This window comes from Neofelis nebulosa, chromosome 9 (genome assembly GCF_028018385.1).
Source record: "Neofelis nebulosa isolate mNeoNeb1 chromosome 9, mNeoNeb1.pri, whole genome shotgun sequence".
Lineage (NCBI taxonomy): Eukaryota > Metazoa > Chordata > Mammalia > Carnivora > Felidae > Neofelis > Neofelis nebulosa.
The window spans coordinates 133,222,170-133,247,867 of NC_080790.1; the positions used below are offsets into that span (position 1 = coordinate 133,222,170).

Below are 25,698 nucleotides of genomic sequence, written 5' to 3' on the forward strand. Positions count from 1 at the left end.
GAGGTATATTTCCACATTTTAACTAAATGAACATTCTGTTTACTGTTCATAGACCTTCTCTGTCCCCAGCTTTTAACACATTTTGCTTGATTGTCTGAGTGCCCTCTCTTTCTCTCTCTCCACACACACACCCCAATAATTTTTTTCTGAACGACTTGTGGTTGTTATATCCATCATGGCCCTTGACTCCGAAAGACTCCAAGTTCATTTTGGCTAAGAATAGGACAGTCTCTTACCCTGCCCCTCCCCCGGGAGGGTTAACTTTGTACGTTTATACTGAGGTACCTCTTTGATCTAATTTATCATCCATATTCCGATTTCATCTGTTAACCCAATGCTGTTATTTATGGGATTCTCCCCTCTAGTACAGGTATAGTCCAGACGTAGGATTTGCATTTAATTTTTATTTAATCTAATTTAATTTTAGCCTTCTTTCACCCGGAACATTCCCACAGCTTTTCTTTGTCTTTTGTGATATTAGCATTTTTGAAGAGTGTGGTCCTGCCTCTGTCCCTACCCCCGTTATCATAAAGTGGTCCTCATTTTGTGTTTGTCTAATGTTCCTTCACAACCAGGTATGGACTATGCATTCTTGGCCTCAATGCGGGGCACAGAGGATGTCATTTTCCGCTCCGTTTATCACCTCCGGAGGCATACGATGTTTCTCTCTCTGTCACTCGTGATGTTAAATACCCCCAACCTTTCGTCCAACATTTGTGGACAACATGAAGTGGAAAGAGAGGAAGAAAGTTGAAAAAAAAAAAAAAAAAGAGGAAACCTGTGACTCAGCATTAAGTTCCTGAGTCATCGTGTTGCTGATTTAACCACCCGAAGCAAGGTTTCGTATAATCACAAGGGGTGAACACCTGCGTGCCCACACACCCGAACACACTCACACAGACACACACACACACCCCTGCATGCCCAGACCTAAGCTAAGTTCCACTTTGCCTTTTGTTTTTAATTAAAAAAAGTTGTTTTTAATGTTTGTTTATTTTTTTTTTTTTAATTTTTTTTTTTTCAATGTTTTTTATTTATTTTTGGGACAGAGAGACACAGAGCATGAACAGGGGAGGGGCAGAGAGAGAGGGAGACACAGAATTGGAAACAGGCTCCAGGCTCCGAGCTGTCAGCACAGAGCCCGACGCGGGGCTCGAACTCACAGACGCGAGATCGTGACCTGGCTGAAGTCGGCCGCTCAACCGACTGCGCCACCCAGGCGCCCCAATGTTTGTTTATTTTTGAGAGAGTGTGAGCCGGGGAGGGGCAGAGAGCGAGAAAGACACGGAATCCCCAAGCAGGCTCCAGGCTCCGAGCTGTCAGCGCAGAACCCGACGTGGGGCTCGAACTCCCAAGCCGTGACACTGTGACCTGAGCCGAAGTGGGACGCTTAACCCACTGAGCCACCCAGACGCCCCACCTTTTTTTTTTCTTAAGCTGACCAACAAAGTTCTGCGTCAGCACGTGGAGCATTGGAAGAAATAATCTGGAGAGATTTTAAAATTCTGAACTAAGGCTTCACATCATTATTACTTCCTAATTCTTTGGGCTTTTAAAGGATTTGGTGCTATGGTTAGGACGTCTGTGGGTACCAGTCAAGCATATGCATTAGCTTAAAGCAGTGGTTTTCAGCCCTGGCAGTGCATTAGATTCTCCTGGGGGCATTTACCATCCACTGCTGCTTGGACCCAGCCCCGGGTCAACTGAATCGGAGTCTCTCTGAGGGTGGGGCACCGGGATGGAAGAGTTTTATTTTTTTAATTTTTTTTTAACGTTTATTTATTTTTGAAACAGAGAGAGACAGAGCATGAACGGGGGAGGGGCAGAGAGAGGGAGACACAGAATCCAAAACAGGCTCCAGGCTCCGAGCTGCCAGCACAGAGCCCGACGCGGGGCTCGAACTCACGGACCGCGAGATCGTGACCTGAGCCGAAGACGGCCGCTTAACCGACTGAGCCACCCAGGCGCCCCGGGATGGAAGAATTTTAAAAGCTCTGTGGGAATCTTTAGCGTCCTGTCACGGTGAAGAACCACCAGCTTATGGGTGCAATTCCAGAGCTTCTGTGATCCCGTCTTTAACTTTTGGTTAATGACTAAAGTGTATCGAGCATTTACTGCTCGTCGTGGGCACTCGTGGATTTGGTTTCCACGGCATCCATTTTCTTTCTACTGGTGAAGGTGAGAAAGCTCCCTGGCTTTTCTCTGGCAAACTACATCCCTGCTTACCGATTGTGTGGTTGATGACCCTGATTCTGGACTTCAGGAATGTCCAGTTGATTCTTAGGCTTGACGAGTGGATTGATTCACGAATGGTGTAAGTTCATCTGATGAGGCTTCAGCCAAGCCTTTTGCTGGAATTACGGGCAAAGAGGTGTTTTAGTTCCGGTGGGGCTGGTAAACCAGGTGAACCAGGGACTGCTCCAGAAAGAGAACCTATCCAAGAGCAAAGTCAACGTAGAAGAAAGCAGGAAAAGAAACAACCTCAGTGGATATATGGCTCAGACCCCAGGCTTGGATCTAGCCACGCCTGAAGCTATCAGTCCTAGTTCTTTAAGTCATATGAGCCAGTGAGTTCCCATTTTGCTTAAGCCAGTTGAAGGTTTAAGAAGCAGGTAAGAAAATCTCAGCCATAAAGACCTGACAACTTGACCTGAGGTTGAGTTATCAGAGGCAGGAAAGCCTCATAGAGGGAGAGTTCAAGCCAGAACTGTGGGATGTCACGGTCATTGTGACGGCTCCAGCTTCCTCCTCAGTGGGGCAGAGGGCAGGTTGATGGGGCTGGCCACACAGTGCTCCCTCCAGATTCAACTACCTAGCCTGCCATGGCCCTGGGCACTGGGTGGTTGTTGATGCCATTTTTAGAAGCTTGTGTAAAAATCGAGAAGACATCTGGGAAGGTTGCAGGAGCAGGAGATGTGGATGTTTCTAGAATGAAAACCGCCTCCTTTGGCCATTGCTACATCTGCTTTGTTTGGGTCATGTGTGCACGGACACCGGCAGGAAGTTTGGGCTCTTATTGGTAAGGCCGTTTTCTATGCTCTGTCTCCCCTACCCCTCTCCCATCCCCCAATTCAGGCAGAAGCCAGCCCTCCATCATCTTAGTCCCCGTCACATGGTGTACGCCCTCCAACCTCGCCCTCACCGGCCCGGCCTGCTGTGCCACTAGGACGTCAGGTGACGCAGAATCTAAGAGCTGATGGCAGCCTGGGCCCTTACAATTTGCAAAGCCATCTGGGAGGCCCTCATGTGCCCGTGGGTCCTCTCCCCAGCCCCGGTGAAGTTCAAAAGAAAACGGTATTAAACCATAAAATGGAAAGATAGTTTTTGAAATGACACACAAAATTACCTGCGACGATTATTTTCTTTTGAGACAGATGCTTTTTTTCTTTCTTGGGGAGGTGAACGCCTTCTTTGCCAGTGCCTCAACTAGCTGCCAGGTGAGAAACCCCACGCTGACTTGTCCGGCCAGCATGGCTAACACACCGGCCACCTAGTCCGCTCCCCAGCCCCAGAGGCAGGTGCTACTCAGTGATTCCTGTTTGAAGAAGTGGAGATTCTCTTGATCTTCTGTCTTTCTAACTGCATCCATCCACCCATCCATTTATCATCTATCTATCTATCTATCTATCTATCATCTATAATAACTATCCATCTATCTTTGTCTCTTACTCCTGACTTTGAACTTACCCGGGTCTGTTATGTTTTTTTGTGGTTGCCTTATTCATCCTCCATCAGGATACTCCAGGAAGTGAAAGGAGGCCCAGGTGGCACTTGGGCACATGCTGGCGATGCCTCGGCATCCCGGGATGTGTGGTGGGGGTAGGGGTACTCCCCCAGTCTTCCTCCCCCCGCCCCCTGCCCTCGGCTCATCCCCAAGGCTCTGAAAGGTGTGTCGAGCGTGTTTTACCAACAGTCTCCGAAGGGGTGGTAAAGAAAGCTTGTGTGGTTCATTCAGTCGGAGAGAAACTGAGTCACAAAGCGATGACTTACAAAATCTCAGAAAGGAGGTCGCAGGTGAGGTGGGGCCAAATCGCTCACACAGGACCCCTCAGTGCAGGTGACAAAGCTCCCTCCGGCCAGCATCCGTGGGCAGGAACGGAGCTCCCGGCCTCCTGGAGCGAGCTTGTCGCAAAGAAATAATAAAACAGTAATAGCTGGGGTTCACTGAACCCACACCATATGCCTTCGCTAGGCCTTCTACACGCATGGGCTTATTTGTTCCTTAAGGAAAGTGTGGTTATTCCGGAGAAGGAAATGAAGGTGCCACACATACTGGGGACTTGTCTCTTCCCCAAAGGGTATAATGGAATGATACTAGGTGTTTGCCATTTGGACACCCCTTCAAAAAGGTTTTTGAAAATCTCCGGAAGGGCAGCAGACACTCATTCAGAAAGGAGCTTTTGGATCTCAGAAACATGTTCAGTGTGCCCAAACAGGCAAGACGAAATAACCCCGACTGGCAACTTGCCTCAGCACCTCACCCCTTAGATACATAAAAACAAATCACCAACTATGCTCAGGAATGAGTTAGCAGCGCTGAGGAGCTGAGAGTAGGAATCAAGTCAGCTTGGGCTTTGGCCCCTTTCTGTAGGGGCAGGGACTGTGGTGGAGGGGGAGGAGGGAGAGGGGGAGGAGGGGGAGGAGGAGGAAGGGGAGGAGGAGGAAGGGAGGAGGGGGAGAGGGAGGAGGAGGTGAGGAGGGAGAGGAAGGGGAGGAGGAGGGAGACAAGGGGGAGGAGGAGGGAGAGGAGGGGGAGGAGGAGAAAGGGGAGGAGGGAGAGGAAAGGGAGGAGGGTGAGAAAGGGGAGGAGGGGGAGGAGGGAGAGGAAAGGGGAGGAGGAGGAGGAAGGGGAGGAGGGGGAGGAGGAGGGGAGGAGGAAGAGGAAAGGGAGGAGGGAGAGGAAGGGGAGGAGGGGGAGGAGGAGGGGGAGGAGGAGGGGAGGAGGGAGAGGAAGGGGAGGAGGAGGAGGAAGGGGAGGAGGGGGAGGAAGGGGAGGAGGGGGAGGAGGAGGGGAGGAGGGAGAGGAAGGGGAGGAGGAGGAGGAAGGGGAGGAGGGGGAGGAGGGGGAGGAGGAGGGGAGGAGGGGGAGGAAGGGGAGGAGGAGGAGGAAGGGGAGGAGGGGGAGGAAGGGGAGGAGGGGGAGGAAGGGGAGGAGGGGAGGCAGAGGAGGGGGAGGAGGAGGGAGGAGGGAGAGGAAGGAGAGGAGGGAGAGGAAGGGGAGGAGGAGGAGAAAGAGGAGGAAGGGGAGTAGGAGGGAGAGGAAGGGGAGGAGGAGGAGGAAGGGGAGGAGGGGGAGGAAGGGGAGGAGGGGGAGGAGGAGGGGAGGAGGGGGATGGGGAGGAGGGAGAGGAAGGGGAGGAGGAGGGAGGGAGGGGAGGAGGGAGAGGGGGAGGAGGGGGAGGAAGGGGAGGAGGGGGAGGAAGGGGAGGAGGGGGAGGAGGAGGGGAGGAGGGGGAGGGGGAGGAGGGAGAGGAAGGGGAGGAGGAGGGAGGGAGGGGAGGAGGGGGAGGGGGAGGAGGGAGAGGAAGGGGAGGAGGAGGGAGGGAGGGGAGGAGGGAGAGGGGGAGGAGGAGGAAGGGGAGGAGGGGGAGGGGAGGAGGAGGGGAGGAGGGAGAGGGGGAGGGAGACAGAGAAAGAAAGAGAGAGAAGGAACAGAGACTGAGAGAGAGAAAGAGAGAGAAAGGGTGAGACAGACGGACCGACATGGGGTTTGGGTGACGGCCTGGAGAGGGGCAGCCGAGCCAGCTGTGTGACAGTCCACCTCTGGTCCCTGCAGCCACCGCTTTGCAGTTACCACCATTTTGTTGCCTGGCAGGTGTCTGAGATGCAAGGCAGCGTCCAGAGCCCCGCAGAGAGCAAGGCCATGGTCAGAGATGCCTCTGGGGGGGGGGGGCAGCCCCTCAGCAAGCAGTCCAGGCCTGTCCCGCGGGGCGGCACAGATCGTATCAGAGTTTGGACCCCCCCTCTGAAGAGTTCTGCAAAATGGTGTCTGTCGTGTTGACAGTGGTGGCGACTGCGTCCCCAGCACAGTGTCCTGGTGCGTGCGGTTCCCTAACGAGCTGGCCGCCCGCCCGAACAGCTCTTATCTCCCTGTTTTGATGACATATCCTTAAGATGACCTATATTAGCTGGCACCTCGGATGGCCGCTCACAAAAAAAAGTATCACTGGAAGGAAAAAAAAAAAATCCCTAATGATTGTGTAAATATTCTTAGCCCGGAACATTAAGCGCCGATGCCCTCTGCTGGGCGAGGCGGGCAGGGGCGCGGGTCGGCGGGCTGGTGGCCCTGCACAGAGCTGAGGGGGCTCTGAGGGAGAGCAGCGGGAGGCCTGCCTCCTACTAGGCACGGGGGCCAGTCTGAGCTCCTTCAGGCAAGGGAGATCAGACACAAACCTGAAACTACTTACAAGTACGTCCCTCACTTGGAGACATTTCTGACCATCTCTTCCCCTGCATTTGTGTCCCCGGTTACTAATGCTGGCGAATCGGACAGGTGGGAGAGAATCAGGAGGAAAAGGCAGGGGCTGACGCAGGCAACTTTTTTCATCAAGAGAGAGGGTTCTGGGTCTCAACAAAAGCCCTGGCAGGGATGGTGGCCAAGTTCATTTTCATCGTTCAGTTGTCTTTCCCAACCAGGACACTTCGGGCTTGACAGAGGGTGCTATTAATGATGATACCGCGTCAACAGGTGTAATCCAGGAGTGTTCGAGGCAAGTCAGGTGATCAGTCCAGCACTGTCCAAAAAGAACTTTCCACAACAATGAAAACGCTCTAGGTTTGTGCTGTTGGGTATGGTAGCCACTAGCCACGTGTGGCTGTTGAGCGTCAGAGATGTGGCCAGTGCAACTGAGAAGATTCATTCGCAGCTTCCCTTCATTTTTGTTCATCTAAATTTAAATGCAAATCATTGCACGTGGCTAGTGGCTAGCGTATCAGAGGGTGGAGCGCTGGTCTGATTCTTCTTAGGCAGATACCCTGGATGTCAGCAGGTTCTCAGGACTTGCTGAGAGAGGTCCTCAAAAAGAACTTGTTAAATAAATGAAAACTCCATAATCAGTCATTTGTGATTGTTGGAGTTATCCTGAATTCTTTTAAGGAGAAAAAGATTACAGAAAAATCCAGAATGTCAGTGGGAGTGTATTCAAGTTGAGTCAGTAAGAACTTGCTGAACAAATGGAAACTCAACCATCAGAAGTCACCGCGCTCTCTCTCCACGGTGGTGGAAATTCAGACCCCTTCTTAGAGTCTCCCAGGAACTTCAAGAAACACAGCTTCTCTGGGGAGAAGCCGAGAGCCCAGTGACCGCTTTCCTGCGAAACTGCATGGTGGCGTTGGGATCCATGGTTGGAAAGGTTGTTCACTTGCTTCCAGTGCCTTCCCGGTAGTGTCTCAAAAGCCAGCAAAGTTGCTGCCTGCTCAGAAAAGACCTCTTTCATGTGGGATTTTCACCAGTAACTTAAAAAATGTCTCCAATCGTCTCCTGGTGTTATAGATTTGGAAAAAGGCATTTTTGTTTCTAATTATAAATGCCTGGGTGATGTCATTCAGTCCCCAAGCCCCCAGTGGGGCCGTGCTGAATAGAGAAAGACAATATGCTAACAAGTTATCTGGAGGTGTCAGAAAGAAATAATGAAAAACAGTACAGTTTGGGGAAATGTTTTCCAGCCTGCTTTCTGGTTTTAGCAACTGCACTGGAAAAGATAAGATACACATGGCTTTTATAAGGAGGCCGCGGGATCTCCAGGGGACGTGAGGCAAGAGAAAAGAATCAGGCCGAAAACATGCAATCATCACATATTCACTGAGAAACAGATTCCAGCACAGCAAAGGGAGCTCTTCAGGGAAGGGCTCCTGTGTGGACCGTTGGGGCAAAGATTCAATGGGCTCCGGGAGAACTTGACTTCAGCTTGATGGTATTTGAATAATCTGCCAGAGAGAAAAACAGATATGGCACGCACTGTCACATTTAGCGTTGAAACTCTCGGTTTGACTGAGTAATGTTCGGCCATGCCCAGGGGTCAGGCCTACACTCACTCAGAAACAAGTGGGGAATTGAAGCAATTATTCAGATATCCACAGACACAGCTACTGGCCAGTGCTGTATCCCCGATTTAGCCCGGAAACAGTAACACCATTATAAGCTGTTTGCGAGTTGTGGAGCTATCTTGAATGTATTAAGGAAAGGAGATTACAGAAAAATCCAGAATGTCAGTGGGAGTGCGTCCAAGTTGAGTCATACGGACTTGGAGTGGGAAATTGAGGGCCTCCTACCACTGAAAGGAACATCTTGCTTTCAGCCAAAATGGAAATAGAGACTGGGGTTTAAGTTTTTCAGATGGGTCGGTTCTCCACGGTCGCCGTTTATTAAAGGCACACTTGATAAATTTCACGTTGTGTTGCATTTGGGCCCGAAGACAGAAAGTGGTACAAAGCACATTGGAAGTTTTGAGATACTATGAATAATCTTGTGTAAGTTTATCCCTGAAGGGGAACCTTCCCATGATTCTCGGTAGGCCAGCCAGTGGGGAAAATTGCCCTCCCCGCACACACCTCGTTCAAAATAGCTTTGCATAGAATCTAGTTTACCCGCCTGTAAGAGAAAACCTAACACCAGCAGCTTAAATAAGATTTATTTTATTTAAATAAGATTTATTTTCCCCATTCAGTAGGCAACCCAGAGGTAGGCGGCTGCTGGTGTTGGTGTTGTATGGATTTTAAGACCAAACTTGTTGGGGATTTGTTTTTTTTCATGGTCGCATGGCTTTTCAGGCAGCAGGAAAGAGAATATGTGAGTCTTCACCTCCCCCACCCTTCACCTGCTCCCCCCTCCGCCCCCCCCCCCCCCCCCGCCACCTTTAAGGAGCTTTCTGGGGGCCGCCTGGGTGGCTTAGTCAGTTGAATGTCTGACTTCGGCTCAGGTCATGACCTCGAGGCTCGTGAGTTCGAGTTCAAGCCCTGCGTTAGGCTCTGTGCTGACAGAGCAGAGCCTGCTTCAGATCCTCTGTCCCCATTTCCCTCTGACCCCCACCCCCCCCACTTATGCTTTCCCCAAAATAAATACTTTAAAAAAAAAGGAGTTTTTTGTGAAGGCCACCCCATGGCTTATGGCATCTCATGGGCCAGAGCCGTGTTAAACGGCCAAGTCTAAGTGCAAAAGAGGCTGGGAAATGTAGTTTTTAAAGCTGATGTTTTTAAAGCCTCCTTCCAACACCCCCATTAAAGTTGATATTCTATTAGTAACAAACAAGGGAGACTGTCTGTGGGGTAGGCTTTCAGTAGACTTCATCACTTCAAAAAAATCTTAAAACAAAACGGATAAAAAAATGTTTTTGGGGTGCCTGGGTGGCTCCGTCGGTTAAGCATCTGACTTTGGCTCAGGTCACGATCTCACAGTTTGTGAGTTCGAGCCCTGCATCAGGCTCTGTGCTGACAGCCCCGAGCCTGGAACCTGCTTTGAGTTCTGTGTCTCCCATAACCCTAACTCCATAGCTTTTTTTTTTTTTTTTTTTTTTAAGTTTACTTATTTATTTTGAGAGAGAGAGAGGTGGGGGAGGGGCAGAGAGAGAGCCAGAAGGGAGACAATCCCGAGCAGGCTCCACGCTGTCAGCTCAGAGATCCACATAGGGTTCGAACTCACCAACCGTGAGATCGTGACCTGAGCCGAAAGCAAGAGTTGGATGCTTAACTGAGTGAGCCACCCAGGAGCCCCAGTAACTCAATAGTCTTTATAAACGACTTTTATTTATAACCAATTACCATGTGGTAAAATAATGGCCATGCATATTATTAAATATGTATAGCAACAAAGGCAGCGAGTTAGCAAAGCATTAGTGCTTGTGTTTGTGGGCATGTTCTCCGTGAGGGCAAAGCAGCATTCTTACCGCATGATCTCCTGCACGCTTCCCCTGGGGGTAAATGAATTAGGTGCCACTTTGTCCGTCAGCAGCTCAGTCTCCTCCTATTAGAATCCGAGGCTGAGCAAGGATACTCCTGAGAACGGGCTAAAGAGCTTCAGTAGGAGTTTCTTAAACCCGAAACACACCGTCTAGGGCAAGTTCAACTTCATTAGTGATTTGAAGAGAGATTTATTGAGCTAAAGGGAAGCCCTCTCTGAACAGACTGTGTCTGTCTTGATTTAAGTAACTCGAACAGCCACGGCATCGAGCGGTGGTTAGGTTCAGGTCTGAAACAATTTCTTTGTGAGTCCGCCATTATTAGCGGTGGGAAAAAGAAAGGGGGTGAAGGATCGGGCTGAGAGGTGAGGCTGGGGGTGGGCAGAGGGGCCAGATGTGCTGGGACTGATGCGCCCATTAACAGTCGAGTTTTAGCCTGTGGCTCAGGGGTCGTAAACTCCTTCAGGGCCAGACAGTACCATGGGTACGGGAGGCTGGCCAGGGGAAGGAGAAAGATAAGGGAGCAAATCTGTCCCCATGGTGACATGGGCTCCGGCCAATTGCTTCCATGGGAGACAGCAGACCCAGTACCGCTAGCCGGTTAGATCTTTCAGGAAAAGCCCAATATCTGAATGTTTATATTAAATCAGATTTGATAGCGTCGGGTCACATTTCATAATGCTGGGGCAAGTGTGGACCGAATGTGGCCACAGTGGGCAACTTTGCTTTAGGGGCAATATGGTCTCAGCAGGGTTGTCTGAGCAGAGAAGCAACACAGATACTTCTCTTCCTCTCTCTCTCCATTAGCCATGGGGAGAACGTTCCAGAGTGCAGAGGAGGGTACTACAAAGACAGGGGCAGGGAGGGATCCACTGAAGGCAGGAGAGTCAGACAATATGCTCTAGTCACAGCCAGAATGTGATTTGGTGAGTGTTGGGATCAATGCAAATGGCAGTGAGGGTAGAGGGGTAGGCTAAATTCTGGAATAATTTCTCAGGCCCAGCATCAGAGCATTTAGTGACTGAGTGGATAAGGGACAAGCCCCAGATAGGAAAGGGGGGAGTTGAGGAACAGAGTGATTTTGTTTGAAGCAGAAGTTGCAGTCTGGCATTTTGGCAGAAGAATATGCCCCAGAGGTATGTTCCGTGGGCCATGCAGGATTAAAATTTCCTTTATATTAATGTCCAGTTCTTGGGGCTCCTGGGTGGCTCAGTTGGCTAAGCATTCAACTCGATTTCGGCTCAGGTCATGATCCCACAGTTGGTGAGATCAAGCCCCACGTCAGGCTCTGCGCTAACAGTGCAGAACCTGCTTGGGATTCTCTGTCTCTCCGTCTGCCTCTTCCCCACTCGCACTCTCTTTCCCTGTCTCAAAATAAATAAGCTTTAAAAAAAAAAAAAACACGAACATTTACATACAAATCTAGATTTCTGACTCCCTTTGAAAAAAATCTGAGAGTATTAGACATAGATTCCAATAACGCAACAACAGGCGGCACTGGGCAGGGGTTGGGGCTGGTGGGGGGCACGGCATGGGCTCCCCTGGTGCTAATTTTATCCACCTGGCTCCTCTAAGTATCTGAGTCTGTGACCCCTGAGGGAGCCGGTCGTGCAAACCGTAGGAATATACGAGGTCAGCCCAGCAGAGCAAGAAGTGAAGTGTTCCAGGCCACAGGCACATTTCAGGACAGAGTAGGGAACACTGCAAAGGGCCTTAGAAACCATAGACCGGAAGGGTGAGGACGCACTGGGAAGGCGAAGTAAGGCAAGAAATAGAAGCTGCATGTGAGTGCACAACGCTATGGAGGAGCCTGTGGTAGAAGGCTTGAAACAGGCTGTTGGGGAAAGGCGTGCTGCCATCTTGGATTGGTGATTGGTCAATGCCCAGTAGTGTTGAAAGGGAAAGGGGCACACCCAATGGCCTGGGGCTCTAATTCTCTGTATCTGCCACAGGAACCCCAAATTGTTGCACAAGTGCAAGGAGAGAGAGACAGGGTGGAATGTTCTTCGTTTCCTTGTTGTTTGTTATAGAACCAGAAGCAACCTCAATGTCCATCAGCACAGTTACAGGTAAATAAACCATAGTCCGTGGTACCTCTGAGGTTGGGGATAAGTGCTTAAAAGGAATTTTCCATCACCTTTAAGCTGTTAGTTATTTTAAAATTTTTTTTTTTCAACGTTTTTTATTTATTTTTGGGACAGAGAGAGACAGAGCATGAACGGGGGAGGGGCAGAGAGAGAGGGAGACACAGAATCGGAAACAGGCTCCAGGCTCTGAGCTGTCAGCCCAGAGCCTGACGCGGGGCTCGAACTCACGGACCGCGAGATCGTGACCTGGCTGAAGTCGGACGCTTAACCGACTGCGCCACCCAGGCGCCCCATAAGCTGTTAGTTATTTTAACCAGACAAATGCGTTTCTGTATCAGTCATGCCATTAAAAGGTAATTGAGAGCACAGGACAATGCGTGTGGCGTTTTGCAAGGACTGTTTCTGTAGAGCAGAAGGAGTGGAGAGGAGATCACAACGTCTTGAGGAGTAAACAGGAGGTAAAGGGACAGAAACCGAAGCTGGGAGAATGAGGGAAAGAGGACTAGAAGGCTACAGAAAGACTCAGGTCAGGGAAAGAAGCAAGGGAAAGTTCTTTGTTGGTTCACTTTAAAAAAATTTTTTTGATGCTTTTATTTATTTTTGAGAGAGAGAAAGAGACAGAGCGCCATCAGGGGAGGGGCACAGAGAGAGGGAGACACAGAATCCGAAGCGGGCTCCAGGCTCTGAGCCGTCAGCACAGAGCCCGACGCGGAACTCGAACCCATGCACCTCGAGATCATGACCTGAGGCGAAGTCGGGTGCCTAACCGACTGAGCCACCCAGGCACCCCTTTGTTGGTTCACTTTTAATGGGGGTGACCGAAAAGCCCAATAAAAGGACATTTTGACTTCTCCTGACAGGGCATTACCACTACAGTAGAGCATGGGGTTTACTCCTGACCCAAGCTCACACCTAGAATTTAGTTCCTGACTCTTCTGATGTAGAAAAGTCTAGAAGAATTTTGATGGGAAATTAAAATGGTTTCATTGGTGGGATAGGACCACAATACCTGTATGAAGACGAAATATTCATTTGGGGGCAGTGTTGTTTAAAATAGAACACAGAGGAACATCCATTTGATTAAATGTTAGAATAATGAGCGGGGCAGATTAAAAATTGGGGTTTCCAGGTTTTCAAATTTTAAAACAGAGTGAAATGCTAGTAATACAATGTTTGACTTTTCAAATGCATGCTGCAAAACTTCCTGTGTGGTGGAGTCTAGTTGCACTCACAAAAATGAGGAGAGGCGTAAGGAGAAAAGGAAGGAAAGCATTCAATTGTCAACGATGCTTTGCTCTGGGTGATGGAGAAGTTGGTGACTTTACTTTTCCTGCATTTCTGTTGATGGGACAGTTTTCTATTGAAAACATTGTTGCTTTCATCATTCCCCAAAGGAACTGTTTTTAAAACTGTAGTTTGAAAATCATTTATGAGGGAAGACAGCCAAGGAAGCATTCCTGTTTGGCAAGGAATCAGGCAGGCTGGCCCTCAGCAGCCTTTTGGAGACTTTTTTTCCCCCCTTTTACCCAAATGTCAAATGTCAGGCTTCCACACAGTGTGACAGAACCTAAAACGATCAACTTCCCCAATGCCGGGCGACAAATGTCAACTCCTCCCCACTCCCAACCAAAGGCCTGTTGTGTGTTCTTAACCCTCAAAGAGAAAACACAGAACTCAGTGGGCTGGGATACGAGCTGGCAAGAGAGGGCTGACCCTGAACGAGTTATGTGACATATAAAGAGAAGAAGGTCGCTCCTCTCTCTCCTCCTGAAGCCCCTCCTTTCCCCCAACATGGCAGGAAGCAACGCAGCCTCATGATTAAGCCTGTGAACTCTGCCTTCTAACACACCCATATGGAATCCCTGCTCTCACTGAACAGCTCTGGGGCTTCTGGTAAATTCTGTGACTTCTTTGCACTTCCGTTTTCTCCTGTGTAGAGAGGAGATGAAGAGTCCCCTCTTCACTGGGTTCCCTTGAAGATGAACTGAAATAATAAAGTATATGGAGCCTCCATGTAGTGACGGTTGAGTCAGTGGTTTTATTCTCAGGGTGATCTGATTTTATTTTCTTCTCATGCCACCTTAGGGCCATAATTTTGGGGGATGGAAAAAGAAAGGGCAGTTTGGGGAGAAAGATATGCTTTTTAATCCTCAGGTTTTTCTGTGAGAATAAAGCCTCCAAATTCTAGGCCGCCATCCATTTGGAGCCAATGAGCAAATTTGTTGAGCACTCTTCCCTTCCAGGCAGTGTGCTTAAACCCCCTTTCAGGTGTGTGACTAGGTGTCCCATAGATTATCTAATCCTGTCGTGTTTTATTCACCTAAGTCCCGAAAACAGCCACTTCTTGTCCCTTCTTCAGCAACCATACTGATTGAAGCTGACCTCTTCTCTCAAGAAGCAATGGCAATGGCCTTCTACTTGGCCTTCACATTCATTCTTCCTATTTCCAGTGAACTCTGGAAGCAACCAAAATAGGAGAAGAACCAATCTGGAGAGGATAGCCTTATGTGTGGACCCAGGGGCTTTGGAGACAAAGCTGCTTTGTGCCCTCATAGCTGCCTGGCCCCAGAGACCCCATGGAGGACCACCAGGCTTACAGTCACCCATCGTCGCTCTGGGAAACACCAGTGACTGTCTCTGCCTTACTAGGTAAGTGCCTCTCACTCACATCGAGAGTTGTGATTCACCTTTCCCCTGTTTTCCCATCACCAGGAGGGAGACATTTGTCATCCAACACGCCATCAGATGTTGGGGTTGCTGCTTCAGGAAACATGTGCATATCTGAAAATCTTTCTCTGCAGCTCCTTAAAGCCAACCTTTGAGTTAACCAGAGGTCTGATGAGATTTTTCCTTACGTATACCCACCAGGGGTGACTTAGTTGTTGAGTTGGTTGCTATTATTTGACAAAGGCATCAGACTATTCCTATCTTCCTTCTATTGATCTGTGGTAGGGGAATAGTGGATGTGAAAACAACTTTTTTTTTTTTTGAAAGGGTGAAAGCAATCCTTCCAAACGATCATAGGTTCACCCCATGATTTTGTCATCTCGTGGAGTTCGTTTTATTACAAGCGAAACTTACGGAAGGAATCCCATTTTGGCTTCATCTTTTTGGGACTCCTTTCTTGGCTAAGTTAAAGGTTTAGTTTAGAATGTTCAATTTGGTATCTTATGATTGTCTTACAAAATTTTACAAAAAAGGCAAAATGCTATAGAGAGAGCTGTTCACTATGGTGATGTCTGAAGAGTGGGGCCTGTAAATCATTTCTCTTTTGCTCTACGGCAGCACAGAGAAATGGCTTATCCAGGGCTTGTACATGTCTGAGGGGTTGAGATATCCATGATTATAATCATGCAGCTTCTGAAAAAAACTCAGGGGAATGTATATGACATAATTATAATCATAATCTTATATAAGAAATTAGGTACCCAAAGCATAAAACAAAATAGCTTGCATGGAATTGGACAGTCAGGCAATTAGTAGGCATATATTGATTACCTGTTATATGCCAGGCACTTTCACACCAGGGACATAATCAATACAAAAAAAATATTTGAAGGTACCACATACACATAAGATTGAGTCAGGGAGATGGGATTATGGTAGACTCTTTTACTTTTATTCTCTCCTAACATTTAAAAAAATGTTATGGTTTCATAATTTAAAAAAAGGGAAAGAAATATTTGAAACAGCATACTGATAAAAGTTGGAAATGTTAATTTTGTGAACTTCATCCCAAGCACTGCTCTTGAGCAGACTCTGAATACTATCTGATTTACCTCTGTAATGATGGTATTATCCATAACATCACTCCCATGTTATAGTGGAGAAATTATTTTATATCAAGCCCAATGTCTTAGAGCTCGTTCAAGGGAGAACTGAGGTCCAGAACGTTGTCAACTGCTACTCCAAACATACCACACAAGGGTACATAACACAATTATGCGTGGGATTTCCTACAGTATTTCCTTGATACTTGGCTTTTGGAGCGGATGCCTCCTCAGCTATCTTGGAGTGTTCTCTGCTTTTCTTGTTTATCACTTTCCCAGACCCAAACTCACAGTTGATCCTCAATCAGCAGATGAATAAACCAATTGCACTTTGATAAGAGAGGCCAGGAACTGGGTTGTCTGCTTCATTTCTCAGAAGTGTCTGTCAACCCTGTGGGATTTTTATGGAGTTTTTGCTGTATGCCTACCATTGCAAACTGAAACACATGATGCCAACTCAACTCATAAGACAAGCAAACACATAAACTGGGAAGACGGTGATAAAAACAGGAAATAACTTCACCCTGGGAATATTCCAGAAACCAAGTTTGAATAATTGCTTCATGTTCAGTTGGACACAGGTTCACTCCCAGTTTGACTCACACATGTAAATACTCCTGACTACCTTATGACTGTTAAACACACACACACACACACACACACACACACACACCCTTATCTTTTCAAAATGCTAACTGTGCAGCATGAATCAGTCTGAACTTCAGAGCATTGGGTCCTTCATCATCAACCTTGACTCCTCTCTTTGTCATCCTCACATCCAACCTATCAGCAAACCCTGCCCTGCCACCCACTTTCTAAATTTGAGACCTGTTCTGTCAGTTTGAGTAAATGTTTCATGTGCACATGAAAAAGAATATATATTCTGCAGTTACCAGTTGCTTTGTTCAGTAAATGTCAGGTCAAGTGTGTTAAATAACGTTGGTCAAAATTTTTCTATTCCTCTTGATTTATTTCTGTTGGTTTGCCCATTATTTACTGACAGAGGAATATTAAAGCCTACCATTATGAATGTGGATTTATCTATTTCTCCTTTTAGATCTGATTGCTTCTGCCTTTTACATATAGAGGCTATATTAGAAAATGTTTCTAGATTTAGCATTGTTCTATCTTTCAATGGTACTGACCCTTTTTGTTATTATAAAATACCCTCTGTACCTATTATATTGCTTCTTACCTTAAAATTGACTTCATCTGGTACTAGAGTAACTAATCAGCTTTCTTTTGATTAGTGTATGCAATATATTTTCTCATCCTTTATTTTCATCCTGTCTGTATACTCATATTTAAGGTTTGTCTCTTGCAAGCAGAAAATAGTAGGTTTTTAAAATATTTAGTATGATAATCTCTCTTTTCATTTGAGTATTTAGTCCATTTACATTTAATGTAATAATTAATGCATTACTAACATAATACTAACACATTACTAGCTGTTTCAATTAGTTCCACCTGTTGTGAGTTCCATTTTCTTTCCTTTATTATGAACTTTTACATTAATGACATCTTTTTTAGGTCATTCTCCTATTAGCTTGTTATTTCCATATTTTGCATTACTGCTGCTATACATTTTATTTCTACATATATTTTAAACCCCACAAGACATTATTATTATCTTTTAATGCAGTCAATATTCATTTAGATTTAACAACACATTTATTCTTCTGTTGCTCTTCATTCTCTCCTAAAATTTTAGTCGTCCTTATGAGATTATTTTCTTTTTGCCTAAAGGACTTTCCTTAGTCTTTCTTTTAGTTAAAGTCCACCGGCAATGTAGCCACTCAGTTTTTGTTTGTCTGAAAATACACTTATTTCATCTTAAATTTTGATGGATATTTTTACTGGATGTAGAATTATAGGTTGGTAGTTATTTTCTTTCAGGTCTTAATTTTTTTTCTTTTTGGTAATGTTTATTTTTGAAAGAGAGAGAGAGAGAGAGACAGTGCATGAGTGGGGGAGGGGCAGAGAGAGAGGGAGACACAGAATCTGAAGCAGGCTCCAGGCTCTGAGCTGTCAGCACAGAGCCCGACATGGGGTTTGAACCCACAAACCGTGAGATCATGACCTGAGCCAAAGTTGGTGGCCCAACCGACTGAGCTACCCAGGCACCCCTCAGGTCTTAATTTTTTAAAGGGTTTTGTCTTTGGACTTCCATCAGTCCTTCTGAAAAAGCAACTGCCCATCTCCTTGCTGTTTTCTATCGAAGTGGAGCACTGTGTCTCTCTTTTAGGATAACTTCATATCAATTTTCTTGTCTAGCTTTTGTTTGTTCCATTAGGTGAGATGGTCTGCAACTAGCTATCTGGACAGTTTCCCAGAGAGGAGTTTTACATATTAAATGCCTTTGGTTTTCCTTAGATGATGTTGGAGCTAGCGGCTGGAGGTTGAGGGAACGACAGAAGATCAGAGGGAGAGAGAGGTTAAGATAGACAGAGTAACTTTACTTAAGAGGAGTGGACCCCAGAAGATTAGCAGATGTCTGCGACTATAGGAAAGATATAGGGGACAGAATGGCAATTTATGAAAATAAATGGCCCTAGAATCTGAGCGACTATGATGGCCAATATTACATTTTATTTCTCTTTATTATGTTGTACTTCCCTGAAGTAATGGAGATTCAGAGAGGTTAATCAACATGCGTAATCTCAGATAGCTAGTACCCTTCTTGAGATTTGAACCCATGCCGGTAGGCTCTAGAGCCCACACTTTCAATTGTTTGAATGTTTATTTTTGAGAGAGAGAGAGACAGAGTATGAGCAGGGGAGGGGCCAAGAGAGACAGAGACACAGAATCTGAAGCCGGCTCCAGGCGCCGAGCTCTCAGCACAGAGCCCGATGCGGGGCTTGAACTCATGAGCTGTGAGATCATGACCTGAGCTGAAGTCGGAAGGTCAACCAACTGAGCCCCACCCAGGCATCCCCAGAGCCAACACTTTTAACTTCTAAGCTACAAGACCAGAGCCTTCTAAAGTTATCTGATTATAAACCAAAGTGAGAAATACCTCATGAATCGATATGCACATATTCATAATCAAAACTTTCACTAATCAATATTATCCATATTATGTGTAATACATCATGAAATATTCTATTCTATTCTATTCTATTCTAGTCCTATTCCATTCTGTTTGGTTCCATTCTATTTCATCCCATCCCATTCTATTTGCTGGGTCAACATAAATGGGTGGGTCCCCCATTTCAGATAAAAATCACTGCTGAAGACAATGACTTACCTTAAGAATTAGTAAAATACACAGCTCTGATTTGCTGGGGAAAGTTCTGAAAGCAAAAAAGCCACTTATCTTGTTGTTCAGAGATTTTAACAACAGAATAGCTTTGGGTCACCCCCTTCAGATTCTCTGGTAGGCAGCCTCCAATAGGCATGTTAACTTTCTACTGGCACTGAGCAAGTGAGGACATTATTTTGCTTGTTTGGGAACCCATTTTAGTTCTCTCTACACAGCACAAGGGCTGACGAGGTCACTCGGTAAATGTTTGCTGCCTGAGTCAAGTAAAGGGTCATCTCAGAGTTTTTCTCCTCTATTCTCTATTTAGCCCTGAGTAAAGAGAGCTATGCCATCTCACTCTGGGTCAGAGTCAACAGTAAAAGAATCTCCTAGAATGGTCACTTTCCCAAAGTTGCCGTTTTAGTCTGCTGTGGCACCGAGGGATTAAAGACAAATTACCACCCCCCCCCCCTTCCAGAATTTCCTGTCCTGTCTTGTGGTTGACTTAAAATATTTCAGCTCCCACCTCCCTCTTTCTCACCATTACTTCTTCATGGTTAAAGAGGTTATAAATTTGCAAAGGAAATGATTAAGCAAATCCAACACTCTTGGCCCGGGACCTGATTTTTCAAGGCCCCAGTTTTGGAGAGCTGAAGAAATCTGTGTGATGAAGGGTTTGCACATGAGTTTTTAGCCTTAGTCAGGACTGGGGCATAGTTTCTTGTTTTTGTACCCTCAGAACTGCTAAGCTCCTGGTGAACAACCGGCCAGCGGAGATAGGGAGGGGGTGGGGGCTTCGGGGAGAGGGTTGGGAGTCCAGAGGGGAGGAGAGAGCTATTCCTCCGTCAGCTCTGGCAGAACTTTAGTGAAAGTGGAAAGATTTTTTTTTTAAGGCAATGAAAAAGAGACTAGAGGCAGATTCTAGACATTGAAGTTGAGGCTTTGAGTGGTAAAGAGGGGAAGAGACAAGTTTGAGCAGGGCTTTTAATGGGCTCCCAGATACTCAAAGAACAGTCGGATCTCAAAACGTTCCAATGAGCATGAGCATTTATTCGACACGTATGCGCCAGGCACAGTGCTGGCTGCTTGGCGTGGAGTAGATCATTAAATCCACTTGGCATCTCTATTTGATGGATGTCAAAGCGAAGTTAGACAAGTTTAGTGAGGTGGCGTTACTGGGACCATTCACAGACGTGTTCATTTCTTTAGATACAGGATGGGTGTGGGGCCCTAACCACTGTTGCTTTTCTCATTTTATTTTTTTCTTTCATAGCAGGGCTTGAGGTCGTGCTGGGCATTTGCCCGTTAATGCCTCTTTCCATGTTTCCCTTTGAACTGCATTTCCCAGGTTCCATTGCCAACTGGATTCTAGTTAAGTTCCAAGATATTTTCCCTCTGCCCTTCTGTCAGCAGAAAGGCAGTGCTCCCTGAGAGCCCCACTCCGGTCCCAGCTACCCTCAGGCAGCCTCTCCCACCCCTATGCGGTGCCCCGGCACCCCCCCCTCACCCCCCCCGCCCAGGGTGTCCAGATTCTCTTGCTTTGGTAGTATTGCCTCTTCCTTCTGTCTGTCTGGCCCCCATGGTATGGCGGCATTCTTCTTCTGTGTCTAATCTCTAGGTGGTCTCCTTGTCACGTGCTTCCTTTCTCAGCTCTGCCAGCACCTATAAATTCCCCTCTATTGAACCACGTGGCAAGGGACCCTAAGCGAGATACAGATGTTTGTGCCTCAGACACCGGACCCTGAGACAAGAGCTTGGAGGCAGGTAGTTTATTTGGGAGGTGACCCCAGGAAGCACAAATGAGGGAGAGTATGTTCATGAGTGCGTCACTACTGTGAGCAGGTAGGATTCAGTTTTGCTGGGGACCCCGGGGGGACATTCAGCAGACACATCAAAAGTGTCCCTCGGAGAGATGGGGAAGCAGAGATAATTATCTGCTATCTCCCATCCCCCATTGCTTGAAAGCTGTCCCTCGGGGCATAAAATTTTAGGCATTTCCAGATTGCCCCGCAGGTGAGCTGAACAAGTTCCCCTAGCCCCTGGAGAAAGCCACCAAAAGGAAAAGCCAATCGTGGAGGGAATTCTGAAGTGGGCTGAAGAGAAATGAGGTGAAGTGGGCTGAAGAGAAATGAGGCGGACCATCCACCCTGTCTGCTACCATGGCAACCTAGCTACTATTATAAGAAGATACAGTCAAGGAAAGCCAAAGGCAGACTCAAGTCAAATTCTGGGGAATTTCTAGAATTCCCCAGAAATTCTACTTTACTTGAGAATGGGATGGCCATCAGGGAAAAGTCAGTGTTTTTCTTTTTCTTCTCTCCTCCTTCTTTTCTTTTTTCTTGGATGAGCCAGCCAGCCAACGCATTGCTACGATGGGGAGAGCCTGGCACACGGTTTAATCCTAAAGATTGGGTGGGCTTTGAACCCGTGAGAGTGGAGCCACGTGTTCTACCTTGGGCAGATACCATCTGTCTCCTCATCAATAATGCTCACTGAGCACTTATTTGCTGGGCACTCTACTTACAAGCTATCCACGTGTTGTCACACTTACTCTTCTCAGCAACTTTCTGAGTTAAGTACTACTCTTATTCCCATTCTACAGAGGAACAAATTAAGGCTCTGACATGTGCAATCACTTGCTCACAGTCTCCCAGCCTTGGGTCATAGGTGCGGATCATCTGCGTGGATCAGGGGCCAAATTCCAAACCCACGTTTATGACACTTGGAAATGAGTATTTAAGCACTCTTGTAGGCACCAGCCCCATTTCGAGGTTTTATCTAGATGGGTATTTCTTCTGCTTTTTGAAGCGGCTTAAGAAGAAAATGATTACATTTTGTAACACTGAGTAGAGAGTTCGGGTCACGCAATGAATATTAGTCGGGTTGAGTTTATGTTAGATCCTACCTACCGCCAAAATACAGGTTGGATTCTGCCATGCTCCAGCTCCGATATTTTCTTCCCTATTTCTCAGGAGAAGTTTAAACTTCTTCCTCTGGGCTCCTTGCTTCATGACCTTGATGATCTGGTCTGTGCCTCCTCTCCAGCCCCCACTGTCTTATCTTTCCTCCCCATGGCCTCACTCTGGCCACACTGAGCTACTTGCCGTTGTCTCTGTAGACCCTGGGCTTCGGCACTTCCTGTTCTGCTGGGAACGCCTCTGGCCGACTCTTACTCATTCTTTGCGAATCAGCTCAACTGTTACCACCTCAAATGGCCAACCTCCCTCCCCTGGAGTCTTGTAGCAGTGACTTCCTCTGAGCTCCACAACACCCTACGTTTACTTATCACACATTGTATTGTTATTGTCCTTTTGCCTGCCTGTCTCTCCCCCAGACATGGAAACATGTCTTTGGGAGCTTAGGTTGGGTTTCAGCCTTGACTCTGACATGTGTGTCCTTGGGCAGCGTTGCGTCTCCCCTCTGAGCCTTAGTTTCCTCATCTGTAAAATGGGTAGGAAGCAAGGCAATTTATGTGGCGCAGGACATCTGGCATCTAGTAAGTCCAACGTTAGGTACGCATCTTCCAGGCTAATCTTTTTAAGTTGATGATCAGTGGCGTGGCAGCTCTACCTAGACCCGTGCTTTTCAAATTTCCCTGCGTCGGAACCACCTGGAGGACTTGCTAAAACACACAATGCTGGGCCCCACCCTGAGACTTTTTGACCCAGCGGGTCTGGAGTGGGGCTTGAGAATTCGCAGCTTTAATTCGTTCTCGGGTGCTGCTGATGCCGATTGTTAGGGGACCACGCTCTGAGAACCACTAGCCTAGGCAGCTGGGGAGGGTGGATGTCTGATTAAAGTGATCGAACACTTCGTGCTGAAATAAACTCATACCAGAGCGTAGGGCAACCCACTGCCCAATGGATGTGGCCATAGGGTATCTATCAATTAATACATCCATTCAGCCAATATTTGTTGAGGATCCACTGCATCTAAGCATTATGCCAGACATTGACAACGGAGCCGTGAGTGAGACAGACATAAAGTCCCTGATGTTGATGAGTTCGGTCTAATGGCCCCGTTCTGGAGGGCAAGGCATCATAAATGCACATGTCCCATCAGTCGGAATTGAAGGGCATCCTCGGTCTGAGGAGTGGCTAACTTTAAAGATACCGACGTCAATAAGTGCCTGTTTATTGCATCACTGGAGTTGCCTCTAAGTATCTATTTCACCGGGGGCGCCTGGGTGGCTCAGTCGGTTGAGCGACTAACTTCGGCTCCGGTCACGATCTCACGGTTCGTGGGTTCGAGCCCGGCGTCGGGCTCTGCGCTGACAGCTCAGAGCCTGGAGCCCGCCTCGGATTCTGCGTCTCCCCCTCTCTCTGTTCCTCCCCTGCTCGTTCTCTCTCTCTGTCTCCCCAAAACAAATGTTAAAAAGAAATCGATTTCACCAAAATGATACATCAAAAATTGATTATGCTAATCCCAGAATCCCTGGTCTGGAACTGCAGCCATCACTTGGCATTGATCTTAGGGTGAAGTCAACCCATGGAACATGGCAAAGCAGAGTCCAGAGAATCAGAGCTAGGCTATGATACAACATCAGAGAAATGAAGTGATGAACATCCTTACTGCTATCATTATTATTAGCCAGTGGGAATGGGAGTTTTCTGCTACTTGGTGCTGGAAGTTCCCTATGACATAATAGCTCTCCTTTATTAGCTCTTTATTATGCACCAGCCGCCAGCTCCACAAAACAGGCACCAAGACTGTCCCATTGTTTAGGGAGGAAACTGAGAAGTCAAGTCACTTGCCCGCTAGTTGCGTGTAGAGACGTGAGAGGTAAGGCTGTGTCGTGGGGCATGAAAAGCTGGTGAGGGTAATTGATATGCTTTGCAGTGACACCAACCTAAATGGCTTGCAATCACAATGTCCTTTCTTAAGCCTCTTTCCAGACAAAGCTGACAAGAATGGAAAAACCAACCAACCAACTCTATCTCTGCCTGGTGGCCTGGGAATCACCCAAGGCAGTTGACTTGCCCAGGTTGGCCCTCTTATTCTAAACTTGACCGCTTTCTAGAAGTTCATCAACAAACACATTCTTAGGAGCTGTTTTGGCCCGACCTCCTTCCTCATTAGGGAGTCAGGGAAAAGAGCTTGGCTAGAGATGGTAGCACCCTATGTTCTAGAACTCCCCCATGTGGCCAGATTTAAACAGCAGCATCCGTGAGTGAGAGCCCAACGGGAAAGCAATGAGCTCCTTCAGTGGCGACCATTGGCAGAAAAGCAGCTGGGGGCCATTTTGTCAAGAAGTACTCCTTTGGAGAAAAACAAAAAAACAAAAAAGGCATACAGGTGCACGCCAGTGTCCTCATAATAAACTATAACAAAGGTGGCAATTAAGTTCCATTAGGGGCAGACAGCTTTAAATTAGATAACGTATTCAGAAAGCATTCTATAAACTGCGGAGTGTGAGAATGTGAAGCATTATTATTATTATCCTTATTTCTGCAAAATTGCCCGGATTGCTATGCCTGCCAAGGCCAGTGAAAGGGCCAGGGGATAGAGAAGACCAAATGAGTAGCTCTCTGGGGAGAGGAGACAGAAGCGAAAGGGTTAAGCTCCCCAGAACACCAATGTATGCAAAGGGTTAGATCCCAACCGGTTTTCAGGCCAGCGCTAAGATCTGAATTACAAATTTACAGAATTTGCTGCTCAGTAATTTTTTTTTTCCTCCCCTAATGGAGCCTGTTAATTTCCAGTCGGCCGCTTTGTGTTCACTGATGGCATGAGGAAGGTCTAGCATGCGGAGACGTATTTCTACTCCCCGCGCGGACCCCCTTTTAAGAAGTCTTCAAGAGGGACACGCAGAGGATGCTTAAAACCCACCCTTATCATTCTCGCCATTCTGCAAAGCGCATGCCCTGCGTCTGCGGCTTGGGTGAGTTAATAATTGAAATCATCTTCCTTTCCAAAATTGTCTTTAAAGTAGGAAGGCTAGCTGATTTACCTTTTTGTGGCTTAAGATCCACGTGGGACTATTTGGCCTAAGAAGTGGCGTTTGTCAGGTCCGGATTGTAGAAATCTGTTCCCTTCTGGGGGGGGGGGGCAGTCGGAGAAGGAGCCAGCGGGACACAGATTCCAGTCTCTTGGAGTCTGATTTAATGGGGCTCCATTGCCGTTGCCTCTGGACTGTTTGCAAGCAAACAAGGACAGTCCGGCTCAAGCGTGTGTGTGTGCGTGTGCGTGTGCGTGTGCGTGTTGAAATCCTGGGTAGCTTGCTCCAAGAAAAGAGCAGGGGGAATGCAACAAAAACCGAAGAACTTAGCTTTCTTTCTCTTTTCCCTCCGTTTTTGGCATTTCTTTAGGCAGGCCTCCCCTCCCCTAGATGATGAATTCGCGAGGGACCTCACGGGCTGCTGAGAACAAGCACGCTTTTGAATGAACTCTTTTACGGATATCAGTCCGAAAGTCACCGTCAGCTGCAACTGAAAAGCAGAGTGGGTTTTGTTTTTGTTTTTGTTTGGTTTTTGTTTTTGTCTTTCCCCCAGTGGCGGCCATTTCGGCTCAAAAGCTCAGTTCTTGGAAGGGCCACTTCCTCTTGACACTGGAGAAGACACACCTCCCTGTGCACCTAAAAATAAAAAGTAAATAAATAAATGAGTTTGTAAATTTTTAACGAGGTCCCTCCGGCCCCTCCTGCAGGCCATAATTCCCTTTCAGTTTCAGAGAGTGTGTTTCGCGTCTCGACGTGCACAGCTCTGCCT

At 47.3% G+C, this 25,698-nt stretch overlaps 1 long non-coding RNA gene across 1 annotated transcript; it reads right to left on the reverse strand.

Annotated features, from left to right (window-relative positions):
• Window positions 1-1,235: 1,235 nt before the first annotated feature.
• Window positions 1,236-25,302, reverse strand: LOC131485964 (uncharacterized). The gene is made up of 3 exons (XR_009249113.1): window positions 24,942-25,302; window positions 6,408-7,926; window positions 1,236-4,122 (listed from the first exon to the last, which is right to left on the reverse strand). It is a non-coding gene; the product is annotated as an uncharacterized LOC131485964 (long non-coding RNA).
• Between the last annotated feature and the right edge of the window lie 396 nt (window positions 25,303-25,698).